Source organism: Sus scrofa, chromosome 6, assembly GCF_054392235.1.
Source record: "Sus scrofa isolate SSC_HxYL_T2T_F1_AM1 chromosome 6, Sscrofa_HxYL_maternal_Yorkshire_Landrace_v2.0, whole genome shotgun sequence".
Lineage (NCBI taxonomy): Eukaryota > Metazoa > Chordata > Mammalia > Artiodactyla > Suidae > Sus > Sus scrofa.
In genome coordinates this window covers 78306535-78323763 of record NC_139388.1, presented here as the reverse complement: position 1 = coordinate 78323763, position 17229 = coordinate 78306535, and the positions used below count along the sequence as shown (strand labels likewise).

The window sequence follows — 17229 nt, the reverse complement described above, 5'->3', positions numbered from 1 at the left end:
ACTCTGTCCATATAAGGTGGATGCCAGGCATCTGAGGGCTGGGGTTGGGGTGGTTTGGTGAGCCAACAGCAGGAAAAAGGAAGGTGGATACTTGCACTCAAGAACCTCGTTTGCCTCAATGGCTTTTATGGTACCCGGGGCCCCTTCCTTTATGGGGCCCAAGAATTCACAGAACACCAATGGTGGCCAGGGCCAGCTCCATGGATGTGCAACCAGTGTGGACTCCCAGCTGCACCCCCACCCCAGGACCGCCCCCCCACCCCAGGACCGCCCCCAAGCTGGGTTTAATACTCTGCTATAGCCATCCTGAAATTCTTTTTTTTTTTTTAAATGTTATACACACACACACACACACACACACACACACACACACACACACTTCTTCTCCCCACAGGGACCTCAAATTTGCTGATTCCATTCTTTTCCTCCTTCGTGGTAACACTCCCTGGCTTCCATTTAGCCAGATCCTTTTCTCCCTTTTTCACACCTTCCCTGAACTCATTCTCTGGATTCGCCCCCTGGACCACTTTCATTTTTCTCCATTACTGCACTTACTTGTCTCCTCCTAGGATTTACCAGATACATTTTTTTCTATTTGTCTGTTCAGTGTCTTATCTTCTGAAGCAAATGCCCACTCCCTTGCCTGCCCTGCTCACTGCTATATCCAGAGCACCAACACCATGCTTGGCAAAGAGCAGACTGCCTTTGACACTTGGATGGATGAGGAATGATTGTGGCTGGAGGGGTGGGAGGTGGAATTCTAGGGGGAAGAGGCAAACATGAGCACACACAGCAGGGACTGGGGCCCAGCAGGGAGTGGGCCAGACTTCACTGATTTAGTTCTTTCATTTTTTCTTTTCCTTTTAAGGGACACACCCAGGGCACATGGAAGCTCCTGGGCTAGGGGTCTAATTGGCGCCACAGCTGCCAGCCTGTACCACGGCCACAGCAACTTGGGATCTGAGCTGCATCTGCGACCTACACTGCAGCTCATGGCAATGCAGGCTCCACTTAATCCCTGAGTGGAGTCAGGGATCAAACCTGAGTCCTCATGGGTACTAGTCGGGTTCGTTACTGATGAGCCACAGTGGGAACTCCCCAGTTCTTTCTACAGATGTTTATTGAGCACCTTCTGTGTGCCAGTGCTCTTTAAAGTGCTGGGGACCCAGCAGTGAAGTAGAAAGAGAAAGATCTCCATCCTGGTGGAGCTGGCATTCTAGGGAACAGTCACAAAACAAAAGACCTAATAAGCTGGTCTCTGTTACCTCTGTTACTTTGTAACCTGTTAGAAGGTGAGAAGTATTGTTAAAAAGAAAAAGTAGGGAAGGAGCAGAAGTTGGTAAGGGGTGCTGCAGTGCAAATGCATGAACTGAAGGAGGCAGGGTACTAGCCATGCAGACAGCCAGGAAGGATGCTCCAGGCAGAAGGGACAGAGCCTCGAGTAGGACCAAGCCCGTCATTTTTGAGGAACAGACAGTAAGAGGTCAGGGAAGCTGGGATAGGATGGATGTAGGGAGCAGGGACAGAGGAAGAGGTCAAGGAGTTAAGAAGGGGCCAACTCATTTGGACCTCATAGGCTTGTCCTGTACAACATGGTAGCCATTGGGCATAGGTGACTTTTTAAATTTAAATAAACTAAAATGAAATAAATAGTAAATTGAAGTTCCTCAGTCTCAGTAGGAACTTTTTCAAGTGTTCAATAGCTACATGCAGCCAGTGGCTACCATACTGGACATTACAGATAAAGAATAGTCCCATCACCGCAGAAAGTTCTGCATGGACAGAACAGTTGCAGATGTCAACATTTACTCTGAGTGAAATGGGGAGACATGTTGGGTTTGAACGGAGAAGTGGCATTTTGGCTTCTACGTTGAAGATAGCGTCTAGGTGGGTAAACACAGGGAGCTCCCAGCCACAACAGGAGACTCGTGTGGAATGAAGGATGGTGGCTTAAGTCAAGGCAGCGGCAGAGGGGTGGTGTGAAGTGGTCAGAGTCTCAACTTGCTGACAGATTAGAAATGAGGCATTGGGAAAAAAAAAGAGAGAGGGGTCAAGGATGATTCCAAGACCTGCATAGCCAGCAGGAGGAGGATGCCACTTTCTGACTTGGGGAAGGCTGTGGGTACAGCAGGCTTGGATGTGGAAGGAAAGGGGAAATCAGGAGTTTACTGTTGGATACTTTGAGGTCATTTCTGCTAAACATCCAAATGGAGACATTGAGCAGGCAGTTGGATAGATGAGTCTGGGTTTCAGGAGAAGGGTGTGAACTAAGTATATACATTTCAGAATGTAAATGACAATGAAGACCCAAGATTGGCTGAGTTGCCCAAGGGAGTGAAAACAGAAGGCCCATTAGAAGAGAGTGGAGGATGTGCCAGCACTAAGCGCTTATGTGGGGGATCAGCAGGCTCTGGAGTGAGTCTTCACCTTGTGAAGAACCTTCTCCTTTATTCCACCAGCCATGGGGGAAATATGGAAGGTTTATCGCAAGCACTTCACAAACCCATTCTGACTCTTGATAAAATTTCTCTTTCATTTCACAAGGTTAGGAGGCTATCTCAGAGTGAACACTTCCATCCTTACAATGGCCGGCAAAGCTCTACATGACCAGTGCCCCCCCAGGACCCTCACTTCTCTCCTCTGACCTCCTAATGTGTTCCAAGTGCGCTCATCGTGCACCAGCCACACCCTGGCCTCCTTGCAGCCCCTCAAAGACACCACTTTCCTCTGCCCCGGGACTCTGCCCCCGCTGTTTCCACTAGCTAGAATGCCCACGGCTACCTCACCTCCTCAAACATCTTTCCTGACCACCCCTCACTCCCTGTCCCCTTCTTCTCTTTATCTTTCCCTGCAGGACTTATCTCCATCTGACCTACCATACGTCTTTCTTTCTTTATTGATTGTCTGCCATAACTCAAAAGTCATCCCCTTGAAGGTACGGATTTTTGTTGAGCCCAGTTTTGCCCACTGACGTGTCTCCAGCACAGGAAACAGTGCCCAGCATGTGGTTGGCACTCAATAAATATCTGTGTTGAGTAAGTGACCATGAGAGCAAGCCCACAGGACTGTAACAAAGCATCCACAAAGGGACCAATGCAGACAGGGAAGCAGCGTGCCCTGGGTTTCTCCAGTTTTCCTCAGTCTCAGGGAAATAAGGACTTTCAGCTTCTCGCAGAGTTTAGTGGGGGGTGGGAAGGGGTGAAAAGAGCAGCGAAAAGGGAGGAAAATCTGGGATAAGAGCTAACTTGTTGCTTTCAGAAGAGCCTGAGTCACCAGTCATGCTACCACCCTTCAGAGGACTCGGGAAAGTGGCAACACGTCATCCCATTTCTGGAGATGACAGCAGCTCCTCCTCCATCTCCACCTCCTCCCTCGTCCTCATCTTCTCTCTTGCTGTCACTTCAAACACTGCCCTCTTTGGCTTCTTTTAAATAGCCAGGCTAGGAATATACAGGGGGGAGGTATCAAGGTTCTCTTTGAAACCTGGCTCAGTGACTGCTGCCCGCGTACAAGTGTCAGCGGGAGAAGTGCCCAGACTCTCATGCCCAGCTGTGGGGGGCAGGGAGGGGGTCTGCAGGGCTCCTAACTCATGGCAGATGCCTTCACTCTCACATAGACCCTGACAGGTGGAGGCAGGGCAGGGGGAGAAGAGAGGTGGCTTCGCGGGGGCCTCCTCCTTTTCCCTCTTTTTTAAAAAAAAGCTACAGCAAATCGATCATGTTGGAAAAATTGGACCGTTATTTTTATAATGCCCTGTTTCTGATGGCCAGGGGTGAGGTGAGGAAGAGAAAGAACAAAGAGGCAGGTCTCCCTGTCTTATTCTCTTTGTCCAGCACAAAGCATCGTTTCTCATGATTGTTGAAAATTACTCCCCTGCCTTAGCAAGGACCTTGAAGGGAAGCTGAGGCCCTTAAACATGCACATTTCATGGGCTTTGTTCTGAAAATAATCCTCATCACTGTGTATATGCCCTTCTTAGGGGTTAAAGAAAAGGAATAGACTGGGAGCGAGCTCCAGTTCCTGGCTGCAGGCTGTGGGCTGAGTGGGAGTCAGGATGCCTGAGAGCAATGGGGGAGTGATTCTCAGATCATAAGCTGACATGGTTTTATCTAGAAGAGACACATGGCTCTCTGACTCACTGCATTTCCATGCAGGCTCGAACTGGGGCATATCAAGGGGACCTGAGTGTTTTTAGAACCAGCTTCACGGAGGAGGAGAGTGCAACATGCTTTTTACCAAATTCCCCTGGAGGACAAGAGGTCTTGATCCAGGGTAGTTGGTGAGAGAAGGTAAAGTGTCAGGTAGGGAAATAGGACTGAAGGTAATGAGAATAAAATCAAAGTAAAAACAGCTGGGTGTAGTAGTGGTGTCCATACAGAGCATCTTGGCTGAGAAGCAGACTCTGGAAGCATACAGACCTGAGTTAAATCCTGTTCCCCCCAACCACAGGGCTTCCATTTTCCTCTCTGTGAAATGGGCTTAATAATAATAGTACCTTCTTCCTCTTAGGATTGTTTTAAGATTTAAACAAGCACATGTATCCAAGGGCCAGACACAAAGGAAGCCCCGAATAAATGCTAGTTGCTACCATCAGCACCATTATCCTCAGCCTCACCATCTGATTTAATCCTGCCTCTACTACTTACTACCTGGGCAGCTCTGATAGGCCATCTGATTTCGTGCCCATGTGTGCGTCAGTTTCTCATTTGTACAGTGGAGATCACAATAGTATTTGACCCACATGAGATGAGATCATTTGTGTTAAGGACATGACTCAGGGGCTGCAGGCAGTGATGCTCCAGGCAGAGCCACCATCACTGTTAGGTCCTGCAGCACCTTCCTCCTAAGACGAAGTAGCTGAGGGTTAAAGAGTCTTCTGAAGATCAAAGGTTCAGGCTGGGCTCTGAACAGCTGCCTTGGGCTTGAAGCCTTGAAGACCAGGTTCTGGGTACAAAAGGGCCCTGGGAAGCCATGGTGGAGGTGGGAAAGAGACACAGCAGCAGAGAGAGCCAGCAGCTGATCTACTGAGGAGCAGGACATCAGAGGAGGCCACTGGGGATCAGTCCACTGGGAAACTGAGAGATGGTGGGGTCACATCTCTGAGCTTTCCCTCCACTCTGTCAAGGAGGCTGGTGTATTTCATCTACTCTTTGTATTTGCCATTGGCTGTCGCCTCTAGACTGTCCCATGTGTGGGCCCAGGGAGAGCCCCCAGGTATTCAATTTGATCTTCAGCAACTGCTAGAATGGTGAATGCTTAAGGGGCATGGAGGGACCTTGATGGCACCCCCTACAGCTATCAAGCAGCTCTGCAGGCCTGGGGCCAGCATGAGAGTCAGGGCACCTGGAACAGCGTGCTGTAGACAATTAAGAACCAGGAACCTGATCCCTGAGGTCTGAGAAAGGGTAAGGGCTCAAGGGATCTGGCCTAGCTAGTTAATGGAATTGAACTGAATGCCGCAAACACTGGCTGAGGTTCAGTCACATGTAGGGGTGGTGTTAGGAATGGTGGGGTTGTTGCCTTCCTAGGACTCCCAAGTGCTCCATACCAAGTGCCAGGCCTGCTCTGTGCCAGACCTGCTCTGTGCCAGAGCTCCATACCAAGTGCTTCAGGGGCATCGTAGAGGAAGAGGTTTACTGAGTCCTTCGAGCCAAACCATGAGTGATGAGTGGGGGATTAAGAGATTCATAAAGAGATGGGAGGGACAGGTACTACAGGTGGGTGGTTATGAGTCAAGGTTTGAGGGAGGGCAAGTTCAGGGTATGGTGGGCCTTCTGCATGGCTGGAGAGTAGGTGGACCCAGTATGCAATGCAAGAACTTTCCAGAAAGATCAACTGAGCACTCCATGATGGAGGACACTGAATGTCAGAATGAGCAGGGGGCAGAAGCTAAAGACCTTTGTTCCCAGAGAAAACCTGTGCCTTATACAGGACATGATGGATGGACTAACCTAGACCAATGGCTAGCACAGAAGGTCTCAGCCAACCTCTAGTCCTGATATAGACAGAGGAACGTCAGGGTCAGGACACTAGTCTGGGCACACCCTCATCTCACACCTGAGGCATGTGCTGTTCCATGTGCTGAAGCCATCTCTCCTCCAGCCTGGCATCCCCCAAATCCCCTAATCCACATCATAGAAGTCCTACTTCCTGTGCCCCAGGCACCCCAGTGTTCTCAGCTAGCTCTTGCTATCTACAGTGATGCAGCCAGGGCCTGCCAAGGTGGAAGAACTGGTCTTGCACGATGGCACGTAAACCACTTGAAATGATGAGAAAAGTTCTCCCCTCCCAAAGGCCAAAATAAATCCCCTCTCCTCTTCATTCTTCATGAGAGTTCTTGGAGTTAGGCTACCAAAGACATGAAATATGGCACCAGGTGGCTCTCCAGGACTCCATGGACTCCTGGACCCCAAATTTACCCTGGTCTCTTTGCCATTTGGATCCCATTCCTGGGAGCTCCCTCTGAGAACAGCCAAGAGTCAGGTGTTCTTTCTCAAAGAGGCTCACTCTCTTTGAGAAGAAGCCTGGGTCCCCCTCAAAAAAACACCTTGCAAATCCTACTTCCCTGAGAGAGCTCTTCAGAGCTGTGGCCAGAGTCCAGGAAAGCCCTGAGGCCTCATCATGTGCTCCTCCCCTCCTTGATCTGGCTGTGGATGTCTCAAGATAAGAAAACCTACCAGACAAGATCACAGGGGTGTGGGCAGGTCTCAAACACCACACCAGCTCCTTTGGTGGAGTGGGCGATGTGCCCCTGGGCAGGCTGAGGGGTAGGCCCCTGCAGACAGCGGCTGGAACTTCAGCTCCAGCAATGGAAGAGCTGAGCATCCTTGTAGTTATCCCTTGAATCAATTACCTTAATATTTTTTTAACTTAATGCTAGGCGTTTTATGTTATTCTGTCTTTATTTCTACTTTAAAAGGCTATGCATGTGTGAGTTTTCTCCTGCACATTCCTGACTGTTTGATACAGCCTCAAAATACTGGCCCATTTGAACTATTAGCTGTCCATACATCTCTTCTTTGCCTTTTCTCTGTCCCCCCTCCACCCCCTGCCTGCCTTTGTCTCTGAGATCCATAAGACGATGTCAGAGGGCCTTCCATCCAGGGGATTCTCATTAAAGGCCATAAACATCCCTAACCTTTCTTTTTCTTTTTCTCTGTAGCACGTGGAAGGTCCTGGGCCAGGGATCAAACCTGCGCCACAGCAGTAACTTGAGCCACAGCAACGACATCACTGGATCTTTAACCCGCTGAGCCAACAGGGAACTCTGAAACAGTCACAACCTTAACGGATGTGGCTAGTTAGTTGGGCTGGAGGAAGGGCAGTGGTGAAATTGCAAGCATGCAGACGTTAGTGAATCCCTGTGACAGGCTCCAGCCCCTGGAGGGATGGGGGGGGGGGAGCAGTGAGGAGTTTGTGCACTGGCAGCTTCCCTTCCTGACTTTCCCCCTCCTCGGTTTGTGCTAGTTAAGCCTCCCTCCCTAGAAATGCAGACTTCAAAGGCCGGAGAGAGACTTCCATGTGATGCAGCTGAAACCTTTGATGGGAGGGCACCAGGGGTGGGGTGGTGCAGAAGAGCACATCTGGTGATAAGCACACCTGGGCCCGAGCATCCTTCTAAGACATATCCTGTGAGGGCATCAGGGGGCTCCGGGCAAGTTCAAACACGAACCCTCAACCAGGAAGGAAATGGCGATATGGAGAAAACGGAAGGAGTAGAGAGAGAAAATCAAACAGTAGAAGACTGTTTATTACAGCTTTATTCCTGATGGCCCCCAAACTGGAAATAACCCAAATGCCTGTGAATGGGAGAATGGATAAACAGACTGTAGCATGCTCCTGCAATGGACTGAAATGGAAATAAAAAGAACAAATACATTAGTCCACTTGGGCTGCCGTAACAGAACACATAGACCTGGTGGCTTTAACAACAGATGTTTATTTTCTCACTGTTCTGGAAGCTAGAATTCCAAGACCAGGCTGCTGGCAGGGCAGGGTTCTGGTGAGGGCTCGCTTCCTGGCTTGCAGATGGCCACCTTCCCACTGTCCCCACGTGGCCTTTCGTGGTGCATGTGTGCAGAGAGAGTAGGCTCCCTGGGGTGCCTTCTTATAAAAAGTACTAATCCAATCTTGAGCGCCTGCCCTCCTGACCTCATCTAACTCGAATCACCTCCCTGCGGCCCCATCTCCAAATACCATTACACTGGAGGTGGTGGGAGAGGGAGAATTTTGAGGAGACACATCCAATCTACAACAGCGAACTTTGGATAAAAAGAATTACATGAATGAATCTCAAAAAGTATTTTGCCAAGTGAAAAGAGGGGCACAAAAGAGTAAATAATCTATCGTCCTTTTAAAATGAATTTCAAAAAGAGGCAAAAATAATGATGATGGAAATCAGAAGAGAGGTGGCTCTGTGGAAGGTGGGTATTGACTGGAAAAGGGCATGAGGGAACTTTCTGGGAATCTGGAAATGTTCTAGATTTTGACTGGGGGGAGTGGTACCAGAGATATATACATGTTGAGGGCTCACTGAAGTGTACACTAAGCTCTATGCAGTTTAAGTAAATCATGCCTCAATAAAAACCAGCATTAAGAACAAACGAATAGGAATGTAACAGGAGGAGGGTCATGAGGTCTAGGAGGGAAAGAGAAAGAGAAATGGGAGGGGGAAGGAGGGAAGGAGGAGCACACTTTAGTTTGTGTGTACTTGTGTGTGTATGTGCATACCCACATATATATGGGCACACATATGCACAGAGTTACCAAGAATGAAACCACCATCAATCACAACAATGTATCAAAGAACCAAAGGTGAGCACAGGGCAAGGCCCCAGTAGGAACCCCATACCTCTGCCCACAAGAGGGGAAACCACGCAGGTGTTGTCAGGAGCAGACACATTCGCCAACTTGGGTGGACTGAATCCAGCCTGGAAGGTTGGTGTATTAAAGGGCCATTGCCCACTGAGTTATATTAGGGCACGCCCTGCTTTCCTTCTTCATATTGGTAGAAAAAAATTGCAATTTTTCACTGCTGCAGAATTGAGCTGTGACAATGTTTCACAGTTTACCTAGTTGATTTCATGTCCTTCTGGCCGCAGTTGCTAGAAAAAACTGTTCATCTGGGGGTGTTAAAAAGGTACAAATTCTGCTTCCCCAACCCTCCCCACTGCTCCCAGGCTCATGAGGAGAAGGTCAGATTTGGGGTCAGATGAGGGGTGTGAAAGTCACAGAGCCTTTGATTCCAGCATGATTCTGGGAGACCATACTCTTCAAACCCGCATTTGCATCCCCTTAATCTGTGCACGTTTTCCCTGCGAGCCCCACGTCCTCTCCAGGCAGGGGCTTGGAACGTCCTCAGGGCTTGAGTAAAAACGTTGTCTCTACTACTTATTAGCTTTTGGCCTTGAGTAACTAATTTCACCATTTGTGAAATGAATCCAAAAATCTCCAATGGCTGCTTTGAGAAACTGTCTAGTGCCATGGCCAGTGCCAGGTGGGTGCTGGAGGCTGAGAGCTTCTTTACCATCTTCTCAGTATCATTGCCTAATTCAGATGTGCTGGCCTATCTCTTTTTCTATGGTTGCACCTATAGCATATGGAAATTCCTGGGCCAGGAGTTGAATTAGAGCTGCAGCTGCAACCTAAACCATAACCACAGCAACACCAGATCTGACTTGGACCTGTAACCTACACCAAAGCTTGCAGCAATGCAGGATCCGTAACCCAGTAAGCGAGACCAGGGATCAAACCAGCATCCTCATGGAAACAAGTCAGGTCCTTAACCCGCTGAGTCACAACAGGAACTCCTGGTCTATCTTTACATACTCTCTTCTTCAACATGCCCATTCGTTTGATCACCCATTCATTCATTTATGCATCCAGTCACTCAGTGAATATTTAATGAGCACATCGCTGCAAACCATGATAATCCCTGAAGAAAAGGAACACGACTGCCTGCTGTGTAACAGCAGAGCTCAGCTGAGATTGAAGGGTCAGGGTGGGGGTGGGGCTTCCCTGAGAAGGGGACTGAGTCCCAAGGCTGAGCTGAGGTCCAAGCATAGAGAAGATAGGCTCTCTGCCCATTTGCCCATTCCGGCCTCTATGGCTTTCTCCAGACAGTTCCTCAGTCAAGAATGGGCTTTGCCCTCCTTCCCACCAATGCTGGCCCAGCTCAATGCCTGTCCCTTTTATTAACTGGCTTCCCAATGAGGTTTGCCTATGCTTGGCACCCTGGCCTGGGCTCCTGTACGACTTAGAGTCTACCCGCACATTGCACAAGTGAACGGAATGCATCATCCTGTGTGTCTTATCTCCCCAACCCAACTGTAAGCCCTGGAGAAGAGTGGCCATGCTGTCTGTCTCTCCTATAATCTCCATGATACTGGATGCTGAGAGGCTACAAAAGAACTATTTGCTGCCTGGACTTTCATATGGACAAATGTCACATCATGAATGAAAGATGTCAGTACCAGCTGTGCACAGAGGTGGTTAAAACCTCAAGAGCCAGCTCATTCACTGAGTAATTTATTCTTCCAGCAAATCTTCATAGAAAATAATATATTAGGCACTGTTCCAGGTGTAGGGGATATATCAGCAAATCAAAGGTCTCCGCTCTGGAAAAATTTCCCATTTATTAGAGACCAATATGTACACGATAAACACATTAATAAGTTAATTCTACAGTAGATTAGAAGGTGATAAGGGCAAAAGGGAAAACGTTGGCCTGGGCAAATGAATTCAGAGGTCCCAGGGTCAATGTGATGGTAAGAGGAGGCTTTAGAACCTTAAATAGGGAAGTCACAGTAAGTTTCTTTGAGACAATGACATTTGAGCACATTCTTGAAGTTAGCCATGTGGTCACTTGGGGGAAAATGTTCCAGACAGAGGGAGTGGCCCGTGCAAAGGCCCTGAGGTAGGAGTCTACTGGGATGTTTGAGGAACGGCCATGTGAGGGTGGCTGGAACTGAGTGATTAGGAAAGCCATGGGGTGGAGGTTGAGGACACAAGGGGGACAGGATCACAGAGGTCCTATGGGCATCATAAGGAACTAGGCTTTTGCTCCAAGTGAAATGAATGTGTGTCTTAGCTCGGTTGCTCTGTTAGCTGTGAGGACTGGGGAAATCAGTTCACTTCTCCAAGCCTTGGTATATTCATTTGTAAGATAGAAATGATGATGCTGATAATACCTGCCCTGGAGGTGGTCTGTGGTGAAGACAGCAGGAGGTAAAGCTCTCAGCCTGAGGACTGGTACCCAGCAGCTTCCCAAATGCAGGCAATTGTTTCCATGGTTGCACTGCCATTACTATTACCTCTGTTAAATGTGGAAAGGAAGTGACATTGCCCTTTTACTGAACACATTCTGCTTGTCAGAGATGGAGTCTTCCACTGTATCCCATCTAAGCCACTTCCCAACTCTGTGGGAAACAAGGTTCTACTCTTCTTTTAATTGATGAGTAAACCGAGGCTTCGGAAAAGAGAAGATGCTCTCTGAGCATCAGACAGCTAGTTTGTGGCTGGGGAGGACTTTGGACACTGGTCTATCTGACTTGACACTTTCTACTTGACCAGAATAAGAGAAACGGGAGCAGAATATAACGGCTGTGCTGAGATGTTTCTGCAGGTGATGATGCTCTCACTCCTTTGTGTGGATAGAGTGCAGAGAGCCTGGAGGGCCGTGTGGGGCTTTATTTCTTGGAGATGCTGATGGGATTTGACACTGCTATTCTTAGGAGTTGCCCATCCTCTCTATTCTGTTTCTAACATAAAATCCAATTTTCTAGAGCTTTGCTAAAAGATCATAAAACTATACGACACTGTCCCTCCTTGAATTGTGATGGGAGAATAAAAGCCATCATGAATTGCAAGTATCAACAGAGACCTAAATATTTAGATAGTTCCTGAAACTATGCTGGCGGCTTCATAGAAAGGAAAAGGGATGGCTTGAGCCTGGGCCCAGTAGTTCTGCCCTTGTCAGAAGGAAGAAGTGCTGCCATATCAATAAAACAAATTAAAGGCTTTACAGAACTTAGGCAAGATCTGCATGGAGTCCAATTTGAGCTCAATATAATGAACTGTTTGCGCTGAATTCTTATTTGAGCTGATGGCATATATCTATTTCTTTTGATGTCAAGGAATTGCAGTGATCCGCTGGAAAGAATTATGGTTTCTGGTTAGGAAAACCGTTTGAATTTGGAGGCCGTGCCCTGCAGAATGTATATAAGCATCTAAGCCACTGGGACCTGTTCCCTCAATGGAAGGCACGGGCCTTTCCCAGCTCATTTATTAACTTATACTCCTGAGCTAGCACCTTGAAGAGTCATGGAATATTGGAAATTAAGAGCAGAGAATGTGCACATTCTCTGAATGTGAATGAGTTAATTTCTCCAAAATAGTCTTTAATTAAGATAAGCTATCACATAGGGCATTTTAGACCTGACATAAATCAGAATGTGAGAATTACATAGAAAATGGCGCTAACTTTGAGAGAACCCTTGTTCAAACTTGATAGATTGAAGGTCAAGGAAACCAGCCAAATGCTGACTGAGTCCACTAAGTAGGGCCACTGCCAGTAGTCAACCTGATAGAAATCCATTCTGAAGATCCTGAGCCACAGTCCATTGCAGCAGAATGCACCAGGAAGAACATAATTTGAAGTTCATTTACAGGTTATCCACTACGAATTTGAGTAATAATTTATATCACTGAGAACCTAAAAACTTGAACACAAACACAGGGCGGAGGAACTTCCAAATTTTGCCTTGTAGTGGGGGCACAGGTTTGCTTGGTGGTGGTGAATACACACCCAACCACATTCTTCCTCAATTATAAACCCCACTTAAGAGTGACCATCAATTCTACATAGACTACACTTGCACTTGCGCTAACAAATATAAACACACACATATAACATACGCACAAACGTGTACATTAAGGACTTTGCTACTTATTTTTTCCTCTCCTTTCCAGTTGGTTGAAAGGCTGGGTGAGCTGGGGCAACCTCTCCAAAAAAGAATGACAACAGTGCCTGCTCTGTGTTCTATAAGTTTACGTATACCAGACATCATGACACCACAAGGAGGCAGGAACTGTGGTCCTCTCCAGGTTACAGAAGGGGAAACTGAGACAAAAAGAGCTTAAGCGATTTGCTGGTATGCATGTGACAAGGGCTGGAGAAGCCAGAGGGAAAGGTGGCTCGCAGCATGAACCACAGCCCTGAGTACACTCACACACACTAGGGGTTCTACCTGATATGTCCCTTCCTTAGGAAAGCATCTTCTGACCTCTGCTGGATGAGTCAGTTCTATTTCAGGACTTCCCTTTTACAGCCCTCCTGAAAGTTCATGATTCTACATTCACTTGGGGGGTGATAGGTTAATATCTGTCTCCCTGGCAGGGGGCTACTGGAGGCACATGGTCATCATTGTGTGTCCAGTACTTAGCTCTATGCCTGACACACACTAGGTACTCTGACTGTAATTATTGACTACATGAAAGAATACTCCAGAGAATGGGAAAAAGAGAGAGGTTAAAGGAAATAACAGGACAGAAGGCATTGCAACAGCAGTCCTTGAAGTTATGGTTGGTGCAACGAGAAGCTGCCAAGGTATTCTCAAGGGCTGACCTCCTTCTCCTGAATTAGCTCTGAACATCACAGCCTGCAAGGCACTGGTGGGCTAGAGCCAGAGAGCTGGACACATGACTCTTCACTTCCTTTGTCTCTCTCCTGACCATCCTGGGCCCTGCAGGTCCAAGCAGAGGTCTTCATGCAACACTGGCCTTTGGAGTATGTTGGCTCGGCATGGCCAATGAGCTATTTCTTGAGTTACTAACTATCGATGGCATTCATGGAAAAAGGCAAACCATAGCTGGGTCAGCCTGGGGTCTCAGTTCATCATTCATTCACGGATACTTATCAAGTACTTCCATGTACCAGGCACTGTTCTGGAGTCCAGGCATATGATTGGAATTAATCAGAAAAAGCCCCCACCTTCATGAAATGTTCAAAGTGTGGGGTTGGGGAGAACCCAACCATAGCTAAGTCTGGTGGTGACACCTGCTATGCTGGTCAGTGAGACAGGTAAGGGTCTCGGAGTCAAGGCAGAGCTGGGACAGGGTGAAGGTCTGCTGGTTTAGATAAGGTCATCAGGGCAGGCCTCTCTGATGAGGTGACATCTTAGCAGAGCCCTGAAGGAGGTCAGTGTGGGAGCCATGCAGATATCTGGAGGGAAGAATGTCCCAGAAAGAAATAACAGAAGAAGCAAAAGCCCTGAAGTGGGAGTGGGTTCGGTGTGTCTGAACAAGAGCCAGGAGGCTGGCGTGGCCAGAGCAGAGTAAATAAGAATGAGAGGAAAGGAGATGGGGTTAGGGAGGTTGGGACCTATAACGACTTTCAGTCCGAGTAAGCTGGGAAACCACTCTTCAGAACAGTATCTCGAATGAGGTTGCAGTTAGGAGTTTCCACTGTGCCTCAGGGGGCTAAAAACCCGACGAGTATTCATGAGGATGCGGGTTTGATCCTTGGCCTTGCTCAGTGGGTTAAGAATTGGTGTTGCCTCAAGCTGTGGTGTAGGGCACAGACGTGGCTTGGATCAGGCGTTGCTGTGGCTGTGGCACAGGCCTCAGCTACAGCCCCGATTCGACCCCTAGCCTGGGAACTTCCATAGGCCGCAGCTGCAGCCATAAACAAAGAAACAAACAAACAAAATAGACTGCAATTGCAAAGAGCTGCCTTCCACATCCAGAAGAAAGAACCTGCCAGAGATTGAGGGTGGAGAAGAGATGGGCAGTAGAACGTGTTCGTTAAGGACATGGAATCAGACAAACGGATTTGACAAACAGCTCTGCCACCCACTAGCCAAGTGACGTGGGACAAATCAGTAACCTTTCAAAGTCTGGGTTTCATTAGCTATGAAGGAGGACCAAAGCAGGTAGTGAATATGTAGCATTCAGCCCACGGCCAGGGCCGCAGGGCTCAGAGGATGTTACAGTGTTACTGCACCGCTGTTTTTAATCTTCTGGAGATTTGACTCCAGTCTCCAGCATTCCCTGCTGGGGCTTGTGAGGTCCTGGCAGGGCCTTTCCTGGGACTCGGTGGGACTGATCCAAGGGAGGCTCGAGGTTACCATGAAACTCCTTGGGGAGCTGGCTCCCGGAACAGCAAGGGAACATCACAGTTGGGGGGCTAACTCAGGAGACGAGGAAGACTAACCAGCCTTCCCAAAGTCCCCAGCTATGGCAGGAGCCTCCTGGGACCTGGGGAGATGCTCTGCAGCCTCGACCTCCTGTGGCCTGACCCTAAAAACAGGCTTTGCAAATGCAAGGTGAAGGGAGGAACCTGCCTCGGTCAACCCTTGCCCAGCTGGGTTCGGGCTGTTCTCTCATGAAGGCATAGACCCCAGAAGGACTCTCTTTGACACCACTTCAGCCTTGAACCACACACCTTCCATGAGTCTCAGAAATCCATCTGGTCAGATATCTCTGAGGGCCAGAGGGAGCTTTGTTCTATTCAAGTGATTTATACTTTTTCATGATGTGCTTCTGGACAACTTTCTCCCCTGCTGGAGAAAGCCAAAGAGTAGAGGATGATTTATCTGTGATATGAGAATTGCTTACACTAAACCAAAGCATATTTGCCATCCCAGAGACCATGTTGGCAGCGGCTCAGCAAGCAAGGAAGCTATTCACCCTTCTTTCCTTTGGTAAAGCAGCTTAGGACCAGTTGGAAGCTTGGGCCAAACATATAGGAAATGGGAAGGTATTGGGTTATGGTTTAGATGAGCAAATGGGTCGTTTAGAATATAAACATGCCGAATATCTCTCTAGTGTTTGTCCTTGCGAGGCCCCCTGTGTGTCTGTAGCTTTTAGGACTGTCATGTATGGGACATGCTGTGCACTGCACAACTGTAGAGGGTATTACTTATGTCCACATCTATGTGAGTGGCCTTCAGTTAGACCATGCAGCAGTGGCTCTGAGTAGTCTGAGTGACTTTAGTCTTGCAGGAGAGGGGGCTTGGTGAAAAGTACCTGGATCATGCATCAGAGAGCCTTGAGCTTAAAATCCTAACCCTGTTACTTGCTATAGACTCTAGATGAAGGGAGCTAATTTCTCTCTGCTCTACCCATTTGATCTGTGAAATGAAGATAGTTCACCTTTGAGCTCAGAGGATTAAATGAGCAGCGTATGTGAAGTATAATGATCTCGAGAGCACTATTTGTTGTGGGTGTAATCTTTGTGCCATTATCTCCTTTAATCTTCACAACAATCTATAAAGCGTGCACCGTCATTTTCTAAAAAAGAAACCCAAGGCTTAGAGAGCTTAAGCATATCATGTTAGTTGGGACTCTTTTGATTGTGTCAGAAAGACAAACTAGCTCAAGCCAAAGAGTGGAATCTGCTGTGTCAGGTAACAGAAGTGTCCAGAGGTGGCGTCAGGTACATCTGTATCCAGGGGCTCAAGTTATGTACCTAGAACCCTCTCTCTTGCATCTATTTTGGGGTATTGTTGTTTTTGTTGGCTAGGTTCTCAGTCTGGGTCTCTCCCTGTGTAGGTAAGGCTGGCATGGACAATTCTATGCTTATGTGTTCTTTAGTGCCTGCCTTCTCTAGAAGAGAAATTGCTTCTTTCCCAACAATTCCAACAAATGTCCCAGGAGAGAGCTTCAGCTGGCCAGGCCTGGGTCATACATCCACCCCTGGAGCCTGACTGAACCACATGGGCCAAAAATGATGGAGGGATTAGATTCCAAAGTTATAGGTCCACTGTGGCCATGGGCTGAATATGAGCTAGAAAGGGTATTTGAGTTCTTCAGTGACTTTCTGTCAATAAATAATACATAATAACCTGTTTTTATTTTCCTTGGTATTGCATGGATTGGACTGGGGGTAGCTTAAGCCTTCAGAAGCTTGATTTCTGTTTATCACTTGAAATTCTTCTGAAGATATTTCATATTTAACTAGTTTTTGTTCTATGGCTGTTTCACGGATGTTTTAACACAAAAACAAATTAACAGATGTGAAAGTACATCGAAAAGCATAAAATGACCACAGTGCCAACTATTGCAGTCTATCTGAACATATCTAGTATATCACAATGACCCTGTGGGGGGGAAAAAAAAAAGAGGACACATGCTATTCTCTTACATTTTATAGAGAAAAAAATACAATGTTCAAATAATTTAGCAAACTTCAGCCTGAGGCTGGTGGTCAAGCTAAGATGACAGCCAAGT

At 47.7% G+C, this 17229-nt stretch overlaps 1 protein-coding gene across 3 annotated transcripts in view; it reads right to left on the bottom strand.

The window, feature by feature from the left end:
• Positions 1-17229, bottom strand: part of KAZN (kazrin, periplakin interacting protein) — a 1160468-nt gene that overhangs the window by 603099 nt on the left and 540140 nt on the right. The window lies entirely within an intron of this gene.